Source organism: Acipenser ruthenus, chromosome 23 (assembly GCF_902713425.1).
Source record: "Acipenser ruthenus chromosome 23, fAciRut3.2 maternal haplotype, whole genome shotgun sequence".
Classification (NCBI taxonomy): Eukaryota; Metazoa; Chordata; class Actinopteri; order Acipenseriformes; family Acipenseridae; genus Acipenser; species Acipenser ruthenus.
In genome coordinates this window covers 11,615,214-11,641,990 of record NC_081211.1, presented here as the reverse complement: position 1 = coordinate 11,641,990, position 26,777 = coordinate 11,615,214, and the positions used below count along the sequence as shown (strand labels likewise).

At 39.4% G+C, this 26,777-nt stretch overlaps 1 pseudogene; it reads right to left on the bottom strand.

Moving 5' to 3' along the window:
- Positions 1-1,813: 1,813 nt before the first annotated feature.
- On the bottom strand, positions 1,814-24,211 carry LOC117398374 (putative bifunctional UDP-N-acetylglucosamine transferase and deubiquitinase ALG13; annotated as a pseudogene).
- Between the last annotated feature and the right edge of the window lie 2,566 nt (positions 24,212-26,777).

The window sequence follows — 26,777 nt, the reverse complement described above, 5'->3', positions numbered from 1 at the left end:
GTTGAATTTAGTTTGGTACATTTATTCCCTACTAGCACAAACAGGAAGCTTTAGAGCTGCTCAACCACTGAGACAAACATACAGTGAAAGCAGCTGTGCCCTTGACCATCAATACTGTACAGCACTATATATTTCCAGAGACTGACATTTCACATGGTCTGACGGCAGTCAGATCTTAAATCTAACATTGCAATACGTCGATTGGTACCGGGAAACAGCAGCACCTCCAACATATTGTATTTAAGAAAAACCTGCATACAGTTATTACACAAGCAAACAACACACAGGATAAGTGGAGCAGTGATCACTATGTAACACAATTTTTGTTCCTGGGTAGTAAGTGTTATTTCCTAATTGCTTATGCCTCAAAAGTATAGAAAATGGCTATTATTCCCCACAAACTTTGCTTTTGTGACCAGGACAGTGATATTTTGAAATTGACCTATTTCCAATGAGAAAACGGGCGAATTTGTGTCTTTTCGTTCACATAAAGTCAGAAAAAAACAACATATGAATCCAAATTAACATGTATTTATACTAAAGTAATACAAAAATGACTACAAAAGATTTAGAAGTGAGTAGTTTTTCGAGATTTACGATTATACTGTAAATCACTTTCACGAATCAGCCCCCAAATGTAGTCTCCCATCATGTTCTCATTATACTGTCCTTGGTAGCGGCGTTCAAAGTCCAGTATATCCTGGTGGAAGCGCTCGCCTTGCTCCTCCGAGTACGCTCCCACGTTCTCCTTGAATTTATCAAGATGAGCATCAAGGATATGGACTTTGAGGGACATCCTACAGCCCATTGTGCCATAGAGTCTCAACCAGCTCCACATAGTTTTCGGCCTTGTGATTGCACAGGAAGCCCCGAACCACTGCGACAAAGCTGTTCCAAGCCGCTTTCTCCTTACTAGTGAGCTTCTTGGGGAATTCATTGCACTCCAGGATCTTCTTTATCTGTGGTCCGACGAAGACACTGGCTTTGACCTTTGCCTCAGACAGCTTAGGGAAGAAGTCTTGAAGGTACTTGAAGGCTGCCGACTCCTTATCTAGAGCTCTGACAAATTGTTTCATAAGGCCCAATTTGATGTGCAGTGGTGGCATCAGCACCTTCCGAGGGTCCACCAGTGGCTCCCACTTGACGTTGTTCCTCCCCACAGAGAACTCGGTCCGCTGTGGCCAGTCCCGCCTGTGGTAGTGCACCTTGGTGTCCCTGCTGTCCCAAAGGCAAAGATAGCAGGGAAACTTGGTAAAACCGCCTTGGAGACCCATCAGGAATGCCACCATTTTGAAGTCTCCTATGACCTTGATGCCATCTCAGAAAAATGCAGATATGTATCCACTTAGGCAGCTGGAACTAAACTGAACTGGTGGGCTTAAGGCCCCTGTATTTATACTACTATTTATATTACTGGAAAGTTCTAGAAGTTACTCCAAGTTTACTCAGCACTGAATCTATCTGGAATGTTCTGGAAAATAGGTAAATTTCAAAATATCACTGTCCTGGTCACAAAAGCAAAGTTTGTGGGGAATAATAGCCATTTTCTATACTTTTGAGGCATAAGCAATTAGGAAATAACACTTAATACCCAGGAACAAAAAAAAAAAAAAAATGTGTTACACGGTGTAATGTTGCTAGTGCCCCGCATCAACAGAATGGGGTTCAAAGCTTTGGTTAACATTTCAAATTCTAGCACTGGGGTTTGCTTCAGGCAAGTTTGGAAGAACCAAAGTCGTGCCCAGTACAATGCTACTGAAGGGGCTTTTATTAGACCCCTTTAAAACACCAGAGCAAGAGACTCTTTATGGTGTCTAATAGCCAGCAATGTTGAGTGCGAATGGTCAAAATGCACGAAACTGCAAAAACATTAACATACATATAAAAGTATAATCCCCCAGTGACAATTACATACCATTTAGAACTTTAAACACTTAGAATAAACAAATCTTAAATATATACAGGACTGACACAGGAAGCTGTTGCTGTGGTCTGTTCCAAACCAGGAGATGTACCTGGGCCCTCAAAACACTCGGAGACCCGAGGTTTCTCCCCCAGTGATGAAGCCCGGGAGTAACTGCTTGGGGCCCCGGAGGGTGAAGGTGGTGCCAGTTACATGTTCTGGGGGATGTGAACCGTGGTAGGACACAGCGTGCCGTGGATGCGTGGCTGGTTCACCGGTGGCCAGGGTGCTACATAGTGATATGCAGGCTCCATTGGGATGCAGGGCTCATAGGTGGGAAGAGGTTGCTGGTTGAAGAGCTCAGTCATGACTGGGTAGTAGACTGCCCCCTGAGACACTGGAGCAGCCTCCACATTTGGGGCAAAACCTACAGCACAGTGGAAGAGAAAATAGCACAGTAAGTTATGTTCTCCTTCTATCTTAAAGAAAAGACAGTTCACACACTAGAATCCCTATATATACACAATAGAGCTGTGTAACTTCACATGGCGAGAATGAGTCTGAATTTTGCACCAAAAAAAAGTATTTAAAAAAAAAAAAAAGGCCACTTTGATAACTTTGTTCTCCATGTGGGGGAGGACTGGGATGACCAGGAAAAATAATTTCTGATTCTGCTCCACAGGTTCTGAAACATCTCACCTACCATTAGGAGGGAACTCTGGAAGGCCCCAATTGTCATTGGATCTCCCAGCATCTGTGTACTGCTGCTGCAGAGACTGCTCGGTCATGGGCTGGGCCGTGCTAAAGCCCTGGTACTGCTCCGTGGGAGACTGCTGGTACATCTGCTGCATCTGCACCATGGGGTTCCAGTAGCTCTCATGATACCACTGAGAGGCAAGCAAACAAACACCATCAAAAGAACGGCTGAAACATGCTGCCGACTGTAAATTAAATATTGACAAGTAAAAGCCCATAAACTGAGTGCATTCTGTATTAAACAACATTATCCAGGGATGGAAACATGACTCCCATTGCCAGCAGTTTGATCCATTCAGAGTTCTACTATGTGTTTAATAAGACACAGCCAAGCTGGTTAACAAGCACATATTAAAACCTGGAATGGGTGAAACTGCTATACAACAGGAGTCTTATTTCCATCCCCGTTAACCCATTCAAAGGATGAACTGAAATAACTATAGAAAATGAAAAAGATCTTGCAGACGGAATATGCAAAAGGCAAGTCCGATACTTTACTGTTGAACACACACCTGGATTTTAATTAGGCGAGAAAGGACGGGTCTGGAGCCCAAAGTTACTCTTCAAAAGACTAGTTCTAACCAATATGTGTGCTCAAAAAACTGAAGAGCTTACACAGCAGCATACCTACAGGAGCTCAGTGGAACCCAGTACCACACGCCAAGAGTGTAAATAACTTTGTTGTTCATAGATGCACGTGACATTCTCTTGAGAACCTTGCAAAGCTAACACTCAAACTCGTTCACCGAAGAGCATAATGCAGGTCAACAGCAAAAGGATTTCCATTTCCATAAACACTGAAAACTGTACCATGTAAACGGCAGAGGGAGATACATATTAGTCAAGACAATCCATAACACTGTAAGCCATAATATTTGCTGAAATCAGAACAAACAAGTCAATACTTACCTGCACACCCATGTTGAAGTAATACTGGACAACCTTGTAATCTACAAAGGGAACCGGACATGTGCTATTTAGAGATACTTCAAAGCACACAGCAAGCTCAACACTTATCTGCTTAACCCTACAGTTGAAGTTGGGCAGCAGTGTGGAGTAGTGGTTAGGGTTCTGGACTCTTGACCGGAGAGTTGTGGGTTCAATCCCTGGTAGGGGACACTGTTGCTGTACCCTTGAGCAAGGTACTTTACCTAGATTGCTCCAGTAAAAACCCAACTGTATGAATGGGTAATTGTATGTAAAAAAAAATAATAACAATTGTAGGTCACCCTGGATAAGGATAATAATAATAAAGTTGGTTTTATGAGCACAAAACCGAACTTGATTTAATAAATCTAAATAAACCTGTCATTAAAACAGTCCTAAAGTGTTGTGACGGTGCCCTAGAACTGCTGCACAACCTCCACTTTAAAATTCTAAAAAAGTGTTCATAACCAAACAGACTTTTTATTATTTATTTTTTTTTAACTGTCCCTTGTTAAGCCGATTTGAAAACGTATTTAAAGTGGTCAATATCCCAGCCCATATAATCTGAACGTAAACGTCACTTAATAGTAAATGGTAAAAAAAATGAAATAAGATCAGGCTTTACAGAAAGTGTAATTGCAGTATGAAATTACTAAAGCCATGCCTTGTTGCAGTCACAGTAATGTGGGCGGTGTGCTCACCTCTCGGGAGGTCGTACCCATTTGGATCACAGGAGTAGAGTGGCAGGGGAGGGGGGGCACTCACAGGCTCCCCCAGCTCATTCACAAACAGCGGGGCTCCCGGGGGGTACGACACGGACAGGGGGGGCAGCACAACTGCAGGGAAGCAGGAGACATGCAGGACAAGCACACATGACTACAAGTCATTTACTAGTTTATTTTGTATTCTTGTTAAACAATAGTTCCTGACACAGCAGACATTACTTACTACACACTGATATCCACTATCGAGCCTCTTATTATCACTAGTGCCTGTAGGCTTGTGTGGAAGATCTTTTGTTATTTGGCATGCTTTAAAAAAAATTAAAAAATAAATAAATTCTGCTTTGAAATCTACTTTCACCAAATTCTATGATCATGTACTGATGAAGCAAAGGCTGCAACACTCAAGAGACAAGCTATGACATATAGGGATGTATTCAGCAGATCTAAAGAGCGACCGATTGAAATACTACCACATTTGATAATAAAAATAACCTGTGCTTGTCTGTTTTCTAGTTGCTTGATCAAGAGTTTGTCATCAAAAACATGGCTGGGTAACCCACCTCATGCCCTCACCACGCTCTGTGTGAACAAGACATCTCCTACCCTCTGTCCCAAGAGAGAACTATAGGTACAGAAGTTATGAAAATCAAACTAGACAGCGGATGGAAGTGTTTTTTAGTGTATTTCAGACTGTACTGTAGAAAACCAAGAAAAGCCCATTAGAAAGATTTAAACAGTGATATTTACTGGAGATCCAACACTATTTACATTAAACAGACCGCAGTGTTATAGGAATTATTTTTCTTGTGTAATAAAGCATTTTTTGGGGGATGTTGCACAACACCCAGCCTACACTGCAACTTCACTATATATGTATTTGTGCAAACTGCTCTCACGTGCTGGTCTCAAAGGCATTCTGGAGGTAAACACTTACAGAAACATGCAATTAGCAGCGTGAATGTGCATCCATATTCAATACAGAGAAATATGCATTGGCCAAGTATTCCAGAGTGAAGCTACAGTTCGTGTAGATCTGTGCATGTCTAAAGATTTCATTTTTCCACACTACTTTTTTGATATGCAAAATAGAATTCTGCAGTGCAATTACCAAATAAATAACTTTTACTAATGCGCACATCCAACCAAAAACACACTGTATAAATCAAGTGTCATTGTAGCGTGCAACTACATATAAAACTGGGTAAAATGACAAGCAGTCATAAAAACCAGATGGCAAACCGACACCTACACAATGAAATTTGTCAGGACGCCAAACTAAACAGACTTGTAGTTTAACTCCGGAATATACTGACTGGTACACAGTCCTCACATTTTGTTGCATTCCAATATACTGAACCTGTACACAAAACCAAATGGATTTGACTCCGAGCACTTCTACAAAATTATGCAACAACCGGGCACTGCTCTCCCATTCCCAGCAGCTCCCTTAAAGGAAAAGATGACACCAATTAACGACACTTGTTCTAAAACCGTTGCTTAGCGAGGAAATGCTACAGACTCTCAAACCCTGCTCTGAAGTGAACTCCTTTAGTGGACTGCAATGATTTATTTCAGACAGAAGTAAATATATAACTATTTTAACCTTGGTAATAATATAGCACCCATGTTTATTGACTCTTAATTGCTTATCCTCTTCGTGCCCTCTGGCACACAAGGCAGCGATGAGAGTTACCCAACCCTGGGCCTGGCTTTCTGCTGTGCCCCAGCTCAGGTGGAGTCTCTTCCAAGTTCTCTTTCTTTAGCCTTCAGGTGTCCAACGCAAGGCTTCCTTTGTGATGTCACTGCCATCTTTGCGAAGGTCAGCCAATCCTCTTCCATCTGCTTCTAGTAAGGATGGTCTTGATGCTTGGTCAGTTTGAGAAGGCTGTGGTTGGAGCCTGTCTATGGCCAGAAGATGCGCATGATTTTCTTCAGACAGTCTGTGAGGAAGCTGGCATGTTTTTTCAGGTTGTAATCTGTCATTCACTCGCGAGATCCACACAGCAGTTCTGGTAGATCCTGAGCTTGGTCTTTTTGCTGTATTTTCCTTGATTTCCACACTGACTTCAGCTTGAAGAAAATGCTTCTTGCTCTGTCCAGTCTGGGACACTCTCATTATTACCTTCAACACTTCACGACAATGCAATTAAACCCTTAAATTATATCACCCCTTCTCTTCCATCCAGAACCCCCTGCGTTTGTAGCAGGCAATGCATCTAGAATAGGACTCAATTTGTAGTTCTGACTATGGAGTCTATTTAACTGATCTCTAAAACCTGCAGCAGAACCAATTTTGGATTTTTTTTATTGTTTATTTTTTAGTTTTAAAACAGAACTCAGAAATTCACTAAAGAGAATCTTAAAAGCCCTGATGGATGTTTCATTTAACGATCTGAATGTGGTACTTGGATCATCCGCTCCTCAAATCAACCCTGCATCTCTTATTAAAAAAAAAAATCATATTAAACAAAACAGCAAGGTTAGTGGAAGAAGAAAAATCTTATAACTAAAAAAGATGATTCAACACCAACTAAGAGACACTTGAGAGAATAAACTTATTTTCAGACAAAGCACAGTAGAAGGAACTGCTATATACTGCTGCCCAGTAGTGTATTTCAAGGCATGCCTTGCTTGCATGTTTTGTATGGCTACGGATATTCTATCTAAACACCACAAGGCCTTTAAACAGAGTGCTTCACCAGTGGGCAATAACTGGTGTTACTGAAGTAGTGCTGGGTGCCAAGGAATTTAATTGACTTCAGATTGACAAATCTAAAGCAAAATGTCCAAGTCATAACTGTGACTGATTAAGTTAGTCATTGGTAAAGCTGCTTCTGCATTAATGAACACTGGTTAACTTATTAATTGTCTAAAACAGTATACTGTACTGTATACATCTCCTCCAGTGTTTGATATTGCACACCGATCCCTATCAAACCACTCACAGCAACGCTAATAGTAAATTACCTTTACCCCCCCCCCGATAGCTTCTGCAAGACTTGCTTCAGGCAATCAAAGTACAGTCAAACCTCTGACAGGTGGGCAGCAGTGTGGAGTAGTGGTTAGGGCTCTGGACTCTTGACCAGAGGGTTGTGGGTTCAATCCCAGGTGGGGGACACTGCTGCTGTACCCTTGAGCAAGGTACTTTACCTAGATTGCTCCAGTAAAAACCCAACTGTATAAATGGGTAATTGTATGTGTAAAAAAAAAAAATAATAATAATGTAATTGTATGTATAAATAATGTGATATCTTGTAACAATTGTAAGTCGCCCTGGATAAGGGCGTCTGCTAAGAAATAAATAATAATAATAATAAACCCAGGAAACACAGCGCTCTGGATATTCAGAGTGGTCAGACTGTTTGCTTGGCACACATGGCATTACCTGGTCGTGTGACGGGGTGGGGGGGCACAATGACTGGCTGCACGGTAGACTGGGGAGGGGCTGCAGGGGACTGGGAGCTGGCTGTGGAGCCGGAGGTGAACACAGTGGCTGAAGCAGCGTTGACACAGGACAAGGAGTTCACCGAGGAGTTCACCAAAACCTTAGACAACAGATATATATATATATAATATATATATACACACACACATAGATACAAATAGTCTTTTTACAAGATACAAACTGCTAGATCATTTTTTAATTTTTTTTTTCTTAATTTATTATTATTTATTTATTTATTTTTATTTCTTTATTTTATTATTATTTTTTTTAAATTGCACACCTGTGTATGTACACTTCTTATTGTCAGTGCCTCAGATAATTGGAGAGTTACCTGCTGGGAGTAACTGTAAGTGGCAACGGCATCTTGCAGTGATCCAGCATGAGTCCCCCCTTCCTGAATGGACAACAAGATTCCAGGTCCAACATTTACATCATCAAATACAAGAAAAACTACAATGCAGGGATTATGGGCAGCAATAAAATCACAATTTCTATAATTACACCAGTTTCATGTTTTAATTTCCACTCTTACATTTTTATTTAAAAAAACAGGGATATATAAAACTTAAAATAAAGGGATATTTTCAATACAACTTGGTACAAAGTGAAAGTGGCGAATCCCAGCCTGCGAGGCTGTGATAACATTCTTACCAGGTTAGTGGTGGACTCTGCAGCAGCATACACAGATGGACTCTGGAATCCAGCCTCTGCGATAAAGCACAACATCAGGTCGGATTATATTATTTGTAACATGCCACAGCAATGCAATTATCCCTTCATTAACACACAGGTGCAAGGACCTTAGTGCCCTAAAGACAAGGAAACAGAAACACAGGTCTGTTTAATACAGTGCAAAAACAAATAGCTATTTATTCAGCACCTGTCTCACTGCTTTATAAAACCCCCATCCAAAAAAGGTGATTTTATTTGTTCATTTTTTACCAGTAATATAATATGCAAAAATGTCAACCGAGGTGCAGGCAGATTGAACTTCTATTAAAAACAGGGTGGAAATACTGTTCCCATCGACACCCCACTGATATTCTGTATGGGACATTTCAATTTGAGATAAACAGATGAAGCTCAAATCAGAAAATGACTTCAACACTTGTATCAGAAAAGAAGATGCACACCTGTCAGGAGTTTTAACATACAGGTCAACAGCAGACCCCACACGATTTAGCAGCTGAAAGCTACAACCTAGCTCATTGGATTCCAATTACAGTGTGGTGGAAACCCATTGCTGTGCTGGATCTTGCCCGTTCACCATGCAGCACAAAGATATTTGTGCTCCAACATCAAATCTGCAGGGTAATTGAGCGCTAACAGCACATCTGGGAGGTGACTTCCATCTATTCAATCACAGATAACATGCCCGTGCTGCAACCAACATGAAGATCAGACGGATAATCGGCTAGATAGGGACACTCGCTACAAGACCACAATCTGTTGTTAAAAATAAGCGTATTGATGATATCAAACAGTGCAGGATGTGAATCTATCCGCTGACAAATTCATTTAAATGGAACAAGATAGCATTACTTTTTAATCAAATGCTGAATCTGAGGCCGTATTAGGTTTCACAGGAAATCAAGTGAAATTACAACATCACAGTTTAACTGCAATGAAAACGGAAAGCGTGGAAATAGCCATCTGTTGCCACATGAACTCCTGATTAAGACACCAGCCAGGGTACTGTTGTCACGAACCTGTGCACTATGCTTTTCTCAAAGTCCCCTTGAACATACCGGTATCTTTGTGTACTTTAAACACATTCAGCTGATCGATATTTAAGGATGTGGGTTAACTGAAAAACCTGCAGAGCACAGTGTTCATAAAACTGCAGCCCACACTATGACCTGCACTGCACCTTGCTGCCTCCTCATGTTAGACCATGGAGGCCAGACTGTGGGTTTGGTGGAAGAATGACAAAAACAGACTGTCAGTGAGAGAAAGTAGCAAAGATGCAGGCGCCATCGCACTCAAAGACAAATCCCAGGGTTGAAGATAATAAGGCAGATAGCAGCAGCAGCAGCAGGAGCAGGAGGACGGTCTAACTGCAGCAGACAATGAGGGAATCGCAAACAGCTACAGTATGACAACTGGACAAATTGGGGGCCCTACACAGCATGCATACTTTAACAAACATGACAAAGTGCAAGGATGGAAACATAAATAAAACAAAAGTTTAAAAAAAAAACACACTCAACAATAATATCTTAATATTCTGAAGGATTATACTGAAATATACAAACTGCCAGGATTAATGCAGAGGCCAGTTTATTCTTCACACCACATTACCACCACAAAAATGGGGGGAATTTTCTACAAGGTCGAGCAATTTAGCAGTCGTTTATTATAAGATACTTCTTACAACACAAATTCACTTAACACAAATTTCCCGTTAGTACGAACTATTTTGGAGCCCTCCCAGAGAAGAAATGTGAATGAAATGACATGACCCAGTGTAAAGGATATTGGGAAATGTATTAACTTGAATCCACATTAGCGTCTCTGTACTATATTTTAATGCTGTTTGGGGACAAGAAAACACTTTGTCATCCATGCTAAAAAAAACAGGATACAATAATACAGGCTTATGTGGATGCAAGTCGTCAGGGTTTCCAATTTGCTCAATACCTGATGTTGAGGATGCCTTGCTTTTGTGGTTTAAAAATGCCTGTGATCAGAATGGGACACGCAGGTTTCAAGTGCAGTTCAACACGTCTGCATAGAACTTCCCCATTTAAAGTTTGTTTTTATCCCTGCTGCTGCCTCAAGTATAAAACAAACCTTCTTCATCGATCATTTTGCGGTGGCTGTTTATTTCAACTTGAATGCAAAATGCTACATTTGGAACTAATCTATGTTGATGACACACTTGTTGATGCATAATCACTCACAGGAATGCACACATTATGTGATTATTCAAGTAAGTGGTGATCCAGGAGATTGGCGTTTCTAAAATTATATTAATATCCAAGCAAAAGCAAAGTAAAACACCAACACCACACAGGCTGCAGTAAAAATCAAAAGGTGGCAGAAAGGATAGCAGGTTTTAAACCAGGGCAAATATATTCTACACATGTTGACTTAAAAGGAGTGCATTTCAAACAAAACAGCATACATCCCCCTATTTAAAATAATGATCTGGCAACACTGGAAAAATGCCATTCGATTCTGTATGCCTGTTGAGTCATTTCAACGTTGCTGTCGTTCTACCACCGTGTTCAAACAAGACAGTGTGTACTAACCTGGATCAATGTAAATGTAATCCTCAGGATATTCACCTAAAAGGACAGAAAAAAAACAAAAACAAAAACAAAAATAAAATAGCTACATAAAAGCAACACAGGCATTCAGATCTGACCCTAATCTAAAGCCACCGCCATTTTTTGTTTGGTATTTGTCGTCAGAAATCACTCAGATGTGGAACACAGGTGAAAGCACTTTTGTATGGGTGTGCTCCTCCAATCAAGATAAGCGAAAGGGCTTGTATCGAGGACTATTAAAAAGGTGAATCGATTAGAAACCCACCTACTATAAAAGGTGTTAATATGGAATTTTATCAATTTGACTTCTACAACTTTCCATGCTGCTGTAAAGCAATGCAAACATCGGAGACTCTGACACAGGCTTAAAACATGAAACCAAATGAATTGCATCCTTCACACAAAACAGCGAATCCCCAAGTAAAAGAGCCCCGGCGTCTCTTTGCAGGACTATACAGCACGTTAACAGAATAACTCTGCAAAGGTCTCCTGCTCACCACTGTTGCTCCGTTCATCCATATCGTCCTCAGATGAAGCCGTGGCCTGCTTTCCAGAGGGGTTGGGTTCCCTTCTCAACCAGAAGGTGGCAGGAGGGGGGGCAAGTGGAGGGGAAACTCCTTGTCCCTGAAAAATCAAAAACATAACCGTCACATGACCACGTTTTTAAATACACAACCAGTGCACAAGCAGCATGTGCTCTTTTGAATACACAGTTGGGGCAAAGCTCCAATCCTATCCCAGTGAGGACAGCCTAATAATGCACAGGTTTGTTTTGGTAGACCACACTTACTTGGGTGATCTATTAAGACAATATATAAATGCATTGACGCGACACAGCCATCTGCAATTTCTTTGTGTCGCATGGCTTGTATTGGATGGCAGGGACGCCATGTTAAAATGAGCTATGCTGTTAAATCATTCTTACAGTATGCAACAATATAGTATGGGGTGCTGTGCGATGCAAGCTGATTTTCACCCGCTCAAGGTCAGAGCGGCCAGTAAGCACGCTTGTGGGTAGCCTTCCTCGGACCTCTAAAGAGTGGATATCGGCTTGTATCGTTCAGCACCCTATATGATATTCTATATACTGCAAAGAGTTCAGGAAAAGATTACAAGGACAGAATCATGATTCTGAGTGCAGCTGTGCAAAGTATGCCGTTATCTGGCTACTTTCAGGGAAATAAATGTTTTATTGTGGCCTAACCTGACCTGGTGCAAGCAGGAGTTATCTGGTCAAAATGTTGCTGACACACATAGATAAGCCGACACTAAACTTTTCACGCAAAGGGGGGTACAAACTGTATAAAAACAGTAGGCACTTGGAGGTGCATTCGAGAAGCATAAAGATCTTCCATGAACTCACACCAGCGCAGTGTCTGATGCTTTCTTCCAGAAATTGGGAACGGATATAATTGCTTGATTTCTGTTTATCTAGTGGCCTCATTGTGTCTAATAATAATATTGGGATCAATAAAGGAAACTTGTTCTATTCTTGCTGTGTGCGCTCCTCCACAGAGAGAAACACATATATTACAGTTTCCTTACAATACTTCATGCTAAAAGCATGCAGGGGAACTTACTGGCAGGGGCGGGAAGGCAGTCTCATCCCCCTCCTCTAGCTCATTGAAGGTGATGGTCCCATTCAGGCCTGTGGCTCCTCCCCATTGTCGGGCACAAAGGTGAACTGGCACTTTTTATTCACACAGGGCATCTGCTGGAGACCGGCTATAGGAACTCCAGGAACATGGACCCTTAACATCAAGTGGCTCAAGCACACCTTTCAACCCAATGCTGCGTGGCCAGTGCAGCATGAATGGTGAAAAGACTAAATTCAAGCATATCTTTCACATAGAGAACTGCTCAGATCAAGTTCATAAAAACATCCCGCTTACAATGCTAAATAAAACATCAGGTAAAAATATAAAAACTGTTGTGCTCCTAAAACCAAAAATAAAACAACACAAAAGTGTCAAATCTCATGAAGACAAACTCGAATTTAACCAATTTCCTGAACCAGCCAAATTTAGCATTCACTTAACACTAATTTCCTGTTTGTGCAAATTATTTCAAAGCTTCCTCCCCAGGGAAGAAATCTGAATAAAGCATATTGCTCCAGTTCAAACAGCCGAGTGTAAAGGATATGGAAAAATATATTAAATATGCATCCAGATTAGCACCTCTGTATCGTATTTTTGTGCATTATCCTTGCAGACAAAAGTGGAGGTGTTGAAAGCAGGGGATAATTCACTCCCATACAAGAAGATGCTGAAGCAAATTTCAACATTCCCATGAACACTTTCTCAACCATTATGAAAAATCAGGGTACAATACAGGCCAATGAACAGCAAAACCGTGGATGCAATCATCAGCATTTCCCAATACCCTGATGTTGAGGACGCCTTGCTTTTGTGGTCTAAAAATGTTTGTGATCAGGACGAGACTTGCAGATTTATACTATTACATTTAAAATACTTTCCATTGGTCTGTAATTGAAATTTGATTTCAGGGTTACTGTAACTTCAATAAGAACTGACAGTATGCATTTGGCTTGGACTCTAAGAATGACTGATAAGACAACATTTTTGCCGGTCCCTTGAAATTTGCATTAATGAGTGTTGACTGTACAGCTATGGACAAAAGTTTTGCATCACTATAGAATTAACTCATTTTGCTTCATAAAGCCAATGAAACCTAATGAATAAATGTTATGTTAAAATATTGAATTACTTGCCACTTTGTAGTTTTCTATATACTTAACGAAATAGGCAAACTGAAAAATGCGGCATTTCAAAAATGTAACATGAAATATTATACTACCATTCTGGCTTCTAGTAGACTTTTGCAATATCATTTTATAATTTCTTTGATTACATGATGTTAAATAAAATCTTATATGATGTCTCAATCGTAAAATTCTAGGTGACGCTAAACTTAGCTGTACTACTAAACTGTATAACATAGTACCCCTCGTGAAACACTGCAAAACATTTGCATTGATTTTCACTGGGTTCCAGGTAACAAACACCTTAAATATCAGTTATTCAGTCACCAACTTCTCACTTGTTTCCCCGATGGAGGTGTGTGTTCATTGTAGAAGTTTTATTTATTTTATTAAATTGTCAACATGCTTAAGAATCTATCCACAATAATACATTTTGCAGTACAGAGTGTTCCCTCATTATTTAATGATTCAAACACAGCAGTATTTATCACACACTTGAAGGGACCTTATGCTTTATAGTACAAGCTCCCTTCACCAATGCACAGCCCTTCATTTTTTTATGTAGCAATTCAAATTAGGGAGCACTGCACTTTAATGACATGCAAACAACTGTAGGCAGTGCTTGAAATGTTAGCTGCACTGATTCCAAAGGAAAACTCCAACAAGATATAGTGTGTCGTGAGCCGGGTTTATTAAATATTAAACAAGACTTGAAAAGTTATGTTCAGAGCAAGCAGAAAAGGAGCTAAATCAGCTAAACAACATCAAAATATTTGAGGATACGAATGTGGTTCTGCGACACACTGGACAGCAGCCTTGCACTTACCGTGACCTGTAGGAGTAGTTATCAAAGCTCTGGTAATACCGCCTTCCTGGGCTAGAGTAGTACGCTACCTCGGGTCCAACCAAAGGGTGTCTATTAACAAAGCATGCTGAACTTCTATAGAAAAAGGGAACAAAAACCCTGTAGGAAACGCAATACAAAAACACGCATACAATCTTCAAAACAGAGCTCTACTATGTTAGGAAACATTGAACAGCCAACCTTCAGACAGACTTCTGCTACGTTGACACTTTAGGGATTGTAAGGACTGGACGTGATTTCCAGTGAATGTATTTAATTGTTGCATGCAATTAGGGGGCCCGTTACCACTGGACCATCCCTAGCAGACAGCAATCGGCCTTTCGATGAAGTGCTGGGTTTTTCACGTTTGAATATTCTTTCAAAACTTAAACAAAATATTAAACACTCCTGTATAGTGTGTTATCTTCTGTGTATCATTTATGCATTGGCTTTCTTGCATGTTATCTTATGGATAGTCATTTTCTAAATTCTGTTTTTACGAACGAATAGAAACGGCAATCTGTACCAATGAACACGTTACAGAGAGTGTTTGTCCAAATGTTCGAATCAGTCCCAGCAGTGCTGGAAGATGCGCGTCCCTCACCTGGGAGGCCCGTAGCCTCGGCCTGCCCGCTGGCTGGAGGGGTGGGGCCGGTACTGCTTGTAGGGGGCCATGTTGGTGCTGCCCGGGGGGTTGTGGATGGAGGAGGACCTGCCGGAAGGGATGTTGTGCTGCAGTCTCGGGGGGAGTCCAGACTGCCCCCTGCTGTGCGCCACGGCCATGAACATCTCCTTCCCACGGGCCTTCTGTGACCCCTTACGTCATGGTCTGTGTTTATAGGAAGTCATTTAAGACTGTCAGGTAAAACTACTATTAAAAGAATATTGCAGTAAAAAAAAAAAAGAAATACCAAAGCAAGTTTATACTGCTATTTAAACCTAGGTTATCTAGTTCAGTTGTCAGTGTCTTTGAATGGAAAATAACAGGAAAAATGATAGTCAAGCCGCTTAATATTACTCTGGTTAAGAACACACCCCGCTCATTATCCTCAAACTGAAATGTCTCAACCCCAATATAATGGGAGTCAACGGAAACAAGCTCCTGATAATATCACTTTGGTTAATGTCAAACTCTGCTTAATTTCAAGGAAATGTAACAGTCATACAATTGATTTCCACCCCACTTAATATCACTTCCATTTCTTCTAACTTTTTCCTCATTCACAAAATCAAAACTCACTACAAAATATTTGTCCTATAATCATTTTTTTTCGAGATATGTCTACAAATTATAAATTTCCATTGGGGTATGTAAACTTTTGACTACAACTGTATGCGTGTGTAATTTATATATTATATAAAATGGCCATGCACAACATTAATTTACATCGAGTGGTGTAAGTTAAGATTTTTTAGAAACGAATTTGACCAACCTCTACACTGCCACCTGCCGGGACAAGTTCCCCCCAAAGCTGGATTTCAGAGCATTTACAGCACTAGGGACCCTCCCTGGACAGCATTAACTATTTATTTATTTATTTTTTTTATTTTTTTTAGGGTTAATCTTGCGATAACCACAGATATATGGTTGATTCAAAACCAGGGAGATTTTGCCACTGCTGCAAAATGCTAAGCCTCCAGCTGCGGCTTATCCCAACGGGGTAGAAGTTGGTCAACTCACAAACCCTAAACCATGTAAACTAACATTTCAGCTAATGCCTTCTTGAAGGTACTAGCCGTAACAATTGCATACTTGACCAAGTTTCTTAAGTTTAAATTTATAATATACGATGGAATATTTTTAAAGTTCTGATTAATAGGATCTAAACTTTCCTAGACTTCTCTACAAGTAACTAATGTTGAAAAAGTGAAATCAGAAAACAGCAAGCATGCAGACTATGAAAAAAATATTCTTCCAAAAAGAATGTGTTTCAAAACCATGCAGCCCAAATAAACATAAAATCTGAAGGGACAGACCGAGCTCCGCAGCATATCCATCAGACATCCTGTTATAATTCCCCCCTTTCCAGTTTGGGGCACTGTTCCAGGCTGGCACTGGGTTAACCTGGGTGACTGGTTTCAGGTTCGTCAAAGGGACAAGGTGCCTGGAAAGACACAGCAAAGGAATGAGGGAGGGTTTATACGGCTGGTTTCACAGATCCAGAGGAGCATTAACCTTGGATTACTTCAGGTTACCTAGAAAGATAATGCTAATCAGGCCAGAATACTAGCTGCATGTTGATAGATTAGTCTAGTCTTTTGTCTGTTAATGCATTGTAAAGTTTAATTGAGACAGTCTGCATCAAAGCACTTCTATCTATACACACACTGCAACGCATTTTAATTCATGTTTTTTTTTCTTTACTAAACATTAAGTCCTTGAGGTTTTCATTTCATCTCAACAGAGGGTGATCTAAAACTTGTAACCCTGCTCGACTGCAAATCTCTTTTGACAATTTATTTGTTCAATAAACCCAGGCTGTTTAAATTTTTGTAATAAAAAAAGAAATGCTTCAAATCCCACTAGAGACCGGTTTACCAAAGCAGTTTACACTATAACTGAAAATTAACACACTATTAATCGTTACAAACTGTTAAGAAACAACGAAGATGGACCCACATTAGCTTCAAATCATTTTTTCTTGTTTTGAAACATGTTCTTTACTTAACAGAATGGTATAAATATATGCAGTGATTCACTTTGCATATTGCTTTTAAGTAGTGTAGTTTCTCATCTCACTTTTCACCCAGCTCCTCTATAAAAACCGTGACTGCACTGCTGTGATGCCCAACCTCTTGGATAAAAGCATTGTAGTACTTCCCGCCAGGCTCCAAGCGAACCTGGAACACAACCAGTTTACAAGTCACTAGACAGGGAGACACCAGCTATTCAAACACTGCTGTGCTCAACACAACGGGGCAAATCCAGTAAGGGGTCTTCAGCAGAAAGGAGGTGAGAGGGGGTTCTGCAGACTGTGGTGAACCGGGAGGTCTTTTGCAGGATTGTCTCAACAAACAGTCATCTAACCACAAGCACCAGTAACACTGTTAGGAAGTAATGTACTGTATTTATCACTGAACATCAATAATTCAACATGTATGATTTACGTATTCTCATGTGCAAAAAAAAACAAACAATCAAACACTATTACCTGACATTTTTCTCCCAAGCAGTACAGCCTCCCAGCAAACACCATGTAGTTAGTTTTCTGAAGCTCTGTTAAATAAATCATTGTTTTCATTGGTATAAATAATCCTCCAAAGCATACAAATATTGTACCCCCCAAATTGTAAAAAAGCATATATTACATACAAGTTTTTTGATTTGCATAATTGGTATACAAGTATATATAACACCCGATTGGCACATCTGTTCCATAACTCAACACTAAACCAAAATACTGAAAGCGAAGCATGTGCATTGAGAAGAACATGTTGGGTGAACTGAAGACAACCTTCTGTGCAAAGCTTTTACCTTTCCTGCTGTCGTGCCAGACGTCAAACTCAACACTGCGGTAGATAGACGGGTCCAAAGCTTTCAGCACGTTGTAGGGAAAAGAGGTCTTCGCTGGGCCGTCTGCAGGCTGAAAAGTTTAAAAGGAACACATTGGGATTGCTTAAAAATGCCCTTGTAAGCATTAAGGCTTCTGCGTACTCAACTATGAAAAAACTAAAGAAGAAAGGGATGGTCTTGTTTGTTTACATCCCGCGGGGATTACTTGCAGCAATTGGATGTTTGGTAGCATAAAATTCATATGGATTTCAATCCAGTTTCATAGGATTGCAGGAGTAACATCTGAATAACAAATGTTTTGTTGTTATTTTGTCATGATTTTTCTAGTCCATAATGAATTCAAGTGGACCACCAGAGGAACAGCATTCGCTGCATGGGGATTCACAGCACAGCATTCGCTGCATGGGGATTCACAGGAACAGCATTCGCTGCATAGGGATTCACAGGAAGGGTAACCTGATGTACCTTTTTCACCCCAATATCGGTGTACTCTAGGATCACCTCTCACCTTCTGTTCTTCTGGTCCAGATTTGGATTCCTCTTCAGAAGGATTATCACCCTCAGTCACCTCCCAGTCCTCCTTACTGCACATTTAACAAAAGGAAGAATATCAATTACCAGAAAACATGCAACACGAACTCAAAACACTTTTTATTGCCCCATCTACAGACACAAATGCCGTTGAAATCTTTATGATTGTTTCCGACTTTGGTTACTCAAATCTTGAGAAATTTATATATATATAGAAAATATTTTTTTCCTCTATTGCTCGTTGTTTAAAGGCTTCCGTGGTTTTTCTAATTTTATGATTTTTTTTTTGTTTCCTGGACTTGAGAAATCGTGTGAACTCTGTCAACTCTTCCACCAGTTCAGACGCTCACAATGTTACATCTACACTTTCATGTTATATTAAATGGTACCGCGTACACAGTCGTAGACCAATGCTGAGGAAGCAGCCAATACCATGAAAAGACCTCAATCCTAATCTGACATTAAATGTTAGATATTAACTCAAAGGCTGACTTCTTGTTTGCTGAGGGGCAATTGTGGTTCTTCTCATCACTGGTTTTGAAGTTGGTGTCCTCACTGCACATCGAGGAGCTGTTGCGGTACCGCCTCCCCCCACTGCCGTGGAACACATCCAGGGCAGAGTGAATCTCCTCCTCCTCGATCCCAAACACATCCTTGTACAGGACCTCATACAGGACAGCTGCAGGGGAAGGAAACACACACACACTGAGGGCTTGCTCTATTCTGGTCACAGACAGGCCCATTTATTCAATCTTCATCATTTATTTTTAAATTGAATATAATGCTAATATTTGCATTGTTCAATTATCCTTTCACAATTTGCCTTAGTGAGCTCTCTGAGCAAAAAATAAATAATTAAAAACTAGACATTCAAAATGTTGGGGGGGGGGGGGGGGGAGGGAGAGTAAAATACAGCAATAACACTGAAAGTTGTGCTATAAACTCCTGTTTATCCCAAAGTTTACAGCTGGTCCAAAGATAATAAATAAATATAAAACAAGGCTAGATGCTTTAAGTGGCAGATTTGCAAAGCTTACTGTATGCATCAGGGGTAAAGTTTACTACAACTTTCTGAAAGGAATTAAAAGCTCTATGTTTAAAATAACTTCATTGAAGGGCTTTGCCTGTGTCGAAGTTTTAAACATTACCAAAATTGAATTCCAAACTGCCCTTTTTATTAAAATGAACATTTCTTCCAATGTGTGTAATTGTTAAAAGGGATGACTTGCACTTGCAATAGATTAAAGTTAAGCCTTGTGCCGATACCCAATCTGCGGGTCCTTCAGTAACACATTCCTTGTTAAAAGTGTCCTTAAGCAAATCGGCCAGATAAGGAGACAAGCATTTGTTGTAAAGAGAAGCCGTTACAAAAACTATGCATAGTAGATGACTTGCAGGAGGAAAAGCTCCCCAAGGTTACAGATTGAATTGGTAGCTGTAGACTAGTTTCTGACTCCCTCCAAACAAGTAATTTTCTTCAGGAAATGCAGTTATTGATGGCTGAATTTTTTTCAAAGGACAGAATACTAAGCACGCTCAGACATTCTAACCCTGTACATTAACTCCTTGTTCTGTCCCTGACTAACACGTCACAGATTTCAAAGCAACAGCCTGAATTCTGGAATAGAACAGTCTTGGGAAAAGACTAATACTTGTAGAACTGCTGAAGCTATAGCTAATCCATCGTTAATCCAGGCAAAGAGAAGTAGCATTTCAGCATTCTCAGATCTAAAATGTTTTAGGGACATGTTCATTACAACAACGGAATAATGACTTTGGGATAGTTTAGGATTGAACCAAACTTAAAATACAAAATGGAGGAAAATAAACCATATTTGGTGTAACAAGTACTAACCTTGGCACACTGCTGCAGCAGCAGGGTAGTGTTTTGGATACACATTATCATAATGGCCATTGTAAGAACAGCACAGCACAACCTGAAACACACAAATAACAACCAACTACAGGTCAGACTGGAGATCTTGCTCTTTAAAACACATATCATCTTGCCTGTAAAATGACCAATGCATTGGATGTAGTCTTATGTTCGTTCACATTGTAATGTACTCCTATATTTACTAACGGAGCACATTTTTAAAGGCTTCGTTATGTCATGAGGGAAAGTCCTTCATAGGACTGGTGTCTTATTAGATCGCAATCAAACTTGCTTATAATTAACTACATTACAACACAGACATACCAAATATGGATGTTTTACTGGAGAGTAAATGAACCCAGTCTTGTGCTTGTGTTCTCTTTGTTAGACTCTATTGAAAGATGTGCCTTATCTGCTGCATGACCTCTTCATTGAGTTTTTTCCTAGAAAGGTGGCTCCCCCTGCTGAACTGTTATTTTATACAGTGTGTATCCTGCACCAGCTGGGCTTGTAAAAAAGCCTATCAGCAATGACACAGATAAGATGAAAATGATCTATGTAGACGACAGCTGGATGGATTAGGTAGAAAAAGGCACAAAGCCATATTAAAAAAAGGCATAAATCAATTAGTTGTGAATAGAAGGGAGCAATGTGTGGAGAAGACAACATTTTAAAGAGACCTAATCAATGACTTAACTATGTTTATACGGTAATCTAAAAAGCAGCGCGGAGCTCTTATGATTTGCCAATTATATCCTGCAACACAGAATATGGAGGTAAATAGAGGTTGCTGGTTCCTCGGTCCCATTGGCCTGAGAAAGTGTGAGACGCCTGTCCACCTGCAATAAAACTTGCTACAGAAAGGGGCGCTCTCTGTACGTACAATATGTCAAACTTACTTTAAGGTGCAGTGCATAGATTTTGGTAAAACTAAAGCAGAAATACAAGCGACACACTTGTAACAAGACAATCCTACAAGAGCTTATAAAATAGTGTTTAATATGGGGGGAAAAAAGTGTTCACTCCACTCAACACTGCAGACCAGGTATCTGGAATGTTTAGATTTTTATTTTGATGTCTGCAGTGTTAAATCAAATATATGCAATTAGCAACACATTTAAAACACTGGACACCAGGCAATTATGGCTGCTACGGTTTCATAGGCTGTATGTGAATACAGTCCTAAGTGAACTGGAAAACAGCGCAGACTAGAAAGACAATAGCATGTGTTAAGTAATACAGCACTGTAGAAGTCATGCAAACCAGTACATGCATTGCTTTCACAGCTGACACCTAAAGTGGACTATCAGGGTACCACTGGTCCAAACCGAGAGAGGCCCCTGCTGAAACAAACTCAGTACTACCTTTTCTTTGTAATCCTCATCAGCAACTTCGGTAGGTGGTTTCCCTGGATGACGATATATAATGAAGCGACGTCTACAGCAGGCAAAGAAAACCAGATTACACAATTACTCCCCCTGTACAACAAATTACAGTAGAGTCTCGCTAATCAGAACCCGTTCGGACCAGACCCTGCTCAGATTAGTGATTTAAAAAAAAAAAAACTATAGATGATACTGTAAATGATTTACACCCTTATCACAGATTTTTGAAGTTTGGTCTATACAGCTGCTATTCGCATGCATGTCATTATTGTTCTTCCCTGGTTTGGATTATGGGTCAGATTAGGACAGTTCCACAATTTCAGCTGTACATTTCAGATACTTTACAGAGGAGGGTAATCACAAATGGCTTTTTACTTGATCATAGCATCTCAACCATTTAGCACTAATTAAGATAGAAAAATTATTTGTCTGCCTTTCTTGACAAGGGAGAAGTGCTCATAAAATACCTTGGTGTTGGACGTACTTAGATGAACTGATTTATCCATGTTGGGATGGTATCAAAATATCTGTGATGTTGGAGGACTTGGGTACACATTTTTTTTCTATGTGTAATATCAGACCCTTATCAATACACTACAACAGAAGCAATCTTCCTTCTTGATTGTAACTCATATATGTGTGTTGGACATACATGTCTGAAATAACTTTGTACAAATGTTAATATATAACTTAACAGAATTATAATGTAACATAATTACTTACAAGTGCTTATTAAACAGGAAAAACCTTTCAGTAAATCACAATGCAGTTCAAAATCACAAAAATAATAATTACTGTACAATATATCTGTGGATACACATCAATCGTCACACAGTTGCATTCAGTTTGAGGTCAGGGCTGCGGTACACAGTGTCACTCTGTGCAGAGCTGTGAGGGGAAGCTCTCATGGTGCCCGACTCTAGCCAGTGTCCCTCATCATTTCACAAGCACCAAAGAAGCAGCCAACAACCAGTATAATTCATCACAATTAAGAGCAGCACCTCAAACTTCACTTACTTATACATTAAAGAAAGAGCTTTAATCTCCACCTGGCCAGCGGTTTCCTACAAGAAAAAAATAAACATAAATTAGCTTCAGGAAAAAACCCTCAACCAACACAAGGATTTAACAGAGGGCTCATACCTTTGGGTCTTCCAACCGCTCCAAATACTTTTCAAAGGACCCTGCAACAAACTGGAATAAGCAAGACAACATGTTATAATTCAGTGATGGTATACCGCAGTACAGTCTGCAATACAATAATATTACCCTATTTGTACAATTACAGGGGTGCACATAAGACTCCTATTACATGGCACATGGATCCATTCCTGGTTTCCTAGGAGTTTAATAAGACACACCTGAGCTTGTTAGCTACACACTGCCTAATCAAACTTGCAGTAAAACCTGGAATGGGTGAAACTGCTATGCAATATGAGCGATTTCCATCACTGTAATTACCATTTTGTTTCACACTGGTGCAAGAGCTACTCGGACACATGTCCTGTATTGTACTCTATGTTTTGAAAATCAACCTATGGACATGTGTTTTATAAACAGTTATACATTTAAAAATAACAATAAAAAAAACATTTAAAAATCACAACAAACAAATGCCAGAAAAACAACATCTGTATATTTACTAAATTCTTAAATGTTTTTTTTTTTAGTTTTCGTTAATATTTAATCAATAAATTACTTACAGGCTCAAAGTTGCATCGGTTGGCCCTCATAAAGGAGACACATGCCTTCCTGATGTGCTGGTGGTAATTCTGAGAGTAATAAAGCTGGGGGGAACCATTTATACAACGTAATCACCCAGGAAATACAGGTCAAATTGAAGAAAAAGAAGAGAGATCCCACTTTCCATTTGAACAAACCAATGGCAAATCAAACTACTGTATGTAAATGTCAAAATATTCAGCTGCCAACCCACTACTTGCGTGGTACAGTTGTATATTCCACTTAACGCAATTACACTAAACGTCCCAGTATACCAGATAGTTTTCATGATAATATAAATAAAGCAAATATTTTCTCATTACAGCGCAGTAAAAGTACATGCAAGTACAAATGCCAATGTACAGTAGGCAGCAACTTACTCAGTTTGACAGCTAACTTATTTATTTCCATTTTATCTCAGAACTCAAATACATGTTTTGTATCTTACCTGTTCAGAAACAGCTCTAAACAGACAAGAGGCGTCTCTTGCTGTAATTTTTCTATATAAACCCAAACTGGCCAGGTATTTATCCATGTTGACCTCACTCAGCGGCTTCTGCCCAAAATACTTCTTCCAACCGTTCTGCATTTTTAACAAAATAAACTACAAATAATCAAGACTTCTTATTTCCATGTTGTGGAGTACACGAAGAGGAAGCGAAGAAAACCTGTTTTCTCGTCGGTGTTTTATTTTATTTTTTTTGGTTTGTTTGAAAGTTTCCTTTCGAAGAGGCAAGAGCTCCAGACAGCTGGTACAAATCTGCCCAAGTAATACTAGCCTGTAATTGTAAAACAGACTTGAGGTGATAAATGAACAGGCGATGGACTGTTAATTTGAAGTTTTATTATTTGTGGCTACATCGAATTTATCTTTAATAGCTGATGCATTAATACAAAGTAAACTGTTTGTGGCCCTTTCAAATGCACACAACGCAACAGTTAAATCCGACCTGTCAAGTCTTTAGTATTATTACTATTTTTAAGCTACTATCCCACTGCTCGAAATTGTCTTTGAGGAGGAGTCACGTGATGCTCGCTGAGGGGTTGACGTAAGTCAGAAAAGCTCTCTCCTAGACTTTTAATTTTTTTTCATTTAATCCTAATAAACTGCTATAAAGTGTACTAAAGTACGTTTAACAGTTGTATAATGGATACTACTAACAGATTAAAACTCAACGATTCAAAAATTCCATCCTCTGCAAAGAAAAGCGCAAAGGTAGATTCGTCGACAACAAGCCAAGATGGCGACGCGGATACTAGCAGTCTGTCAGTTATGATGCGTGAATTCAGTGACATTAAACAAATGTTACAAAGCTCGATAGAGTCACAACAGAAATTCCAAGATATAACTGGGATTGAGAAAAGGGTTACCGGTACAGAAGACAGAATATCAAAACTGGAAGATAACGTGTTTCGTCTTGAAAACCAAGGGCGCGTTAAGTAAGTGAGCCGCTCAGAGTGAGAGCCGCTCAGAAAGCACACAGAGCAGATTTAAATGATTTAACGCTCTGCTCCATGAGAGCGCTGAGCGACTTTTAAAAATGAAAAGAATAATAATGATTTGCTTGTTTGTGTTTCTGAGGTGATGGTAGATGAAATGGCCCCTTGTGAAGTTACTGTCCCCTGCTGTACCTCGCTGAGTTCGGCGCTCTGTTTGGACTGAACCTCATATCTGGCTGTGTTTAATACCGACAATACCGACGTTAATAATGAAAATTATGAATAATATTAATACTACAAGCCTAATAATAATACATTCATAACTATAAAACAGCTCTATATTGAAAAAAAATGAAATTAAATGATACAAATTCGAAAAAATAATTTTTATCATCTTATTTAGCCAATTTAATACATAACTTCATAAGTCGAAACCAGTTCATCGTTCTTGACAAAGCTCTATTTTTAGATTTGCACATAACAATTTCAAAAGATCAGCCCTACTTTTAAGAGACTTTAAAATAATTTATTTCAGTTCAGGTCTGTGGAATAACCCAAAAATTTTGTATAATAGGAAACCGATATTTAATCTCACATGGAGTAGGTCAGACATTAACAAGGTTGGTGATTTATTTGAAGAAAATGTATTCTCTTCTTTAAGATTGATAAAGGATAGATATCACATCCCGAGTGGAGAAACAAGAATTTACCAACATATAAAAAACTCTTTAACCAACTTAATCCCTCAACTTCGCTGTCCTAATCGGACTAAATTGGAGATATTTTTATTAAATCCATTGAATTTAGAAGGTTTTGTATCCAAATTTTACAAACTATTAAAATGTAATTGTTCGTCTAGTAACATTAGTTTGAAGTCCAAATGGGAGACAGAATTAACAACTCCAATAATGGAATCATCCTGGAATAGGATCAACAAGAATATAAAACTGTCTTCACCAAATGCCAAATTGAGATCAATTCAGTACAAAATTATAAACCGAATTCATTATACTCCTGTCCGATTATTAAAGTGTAGTTTGAAGCAGGATGACAAGTGCTGGAGATGTGACTCTGTAAAAGGCACACTTTTACATATGTTATGGAGTTGCAACAAGCTTAATGATTATTGGACTGCAATTTATAGACATATTTCAAATAGTTTACAATTACATATCCCCTACAATCCTTCTATTGCAATCTTAGGAGATTTATCAAATCTTCAACTTAGAAAATCGCAGTCTAAATTACTACTCACTTTACTCCTTATAGCTAAGAAAATTATACTAACTTCCTGGAAGGACAGTGAACCCCCCATTGTGGCACTTTGGATGAATTCTGTACTAGATGTAATTAACTTGGAAAGAATAACCTATGCTTTTTTAGATAAGGATTCAGAATTTACTGAAATATGGAATAAAGCTACCTCCTATTTTATGGATACAGATTTGAACTAAATTTGAGTTATGCTATACCAATGGACATGTATACCTATGAACTACCTCTCTTTTTTTTTAATAAAACCTAGTTTTTATGTACACTAAACTCTCAGATTCTGATTGGCCCCAATCTTGGACAGCCTTGCTCTAAGGTTATAGTATGTTTTAACTAACATGCATTTCCAATAACTACATTACATTGAAATAAATTGGAATTTGCAGTAGTAGAGGACTTTAATCTCTGGTGCCAGTAATCAAGGGCATTTTATAAGCACGACA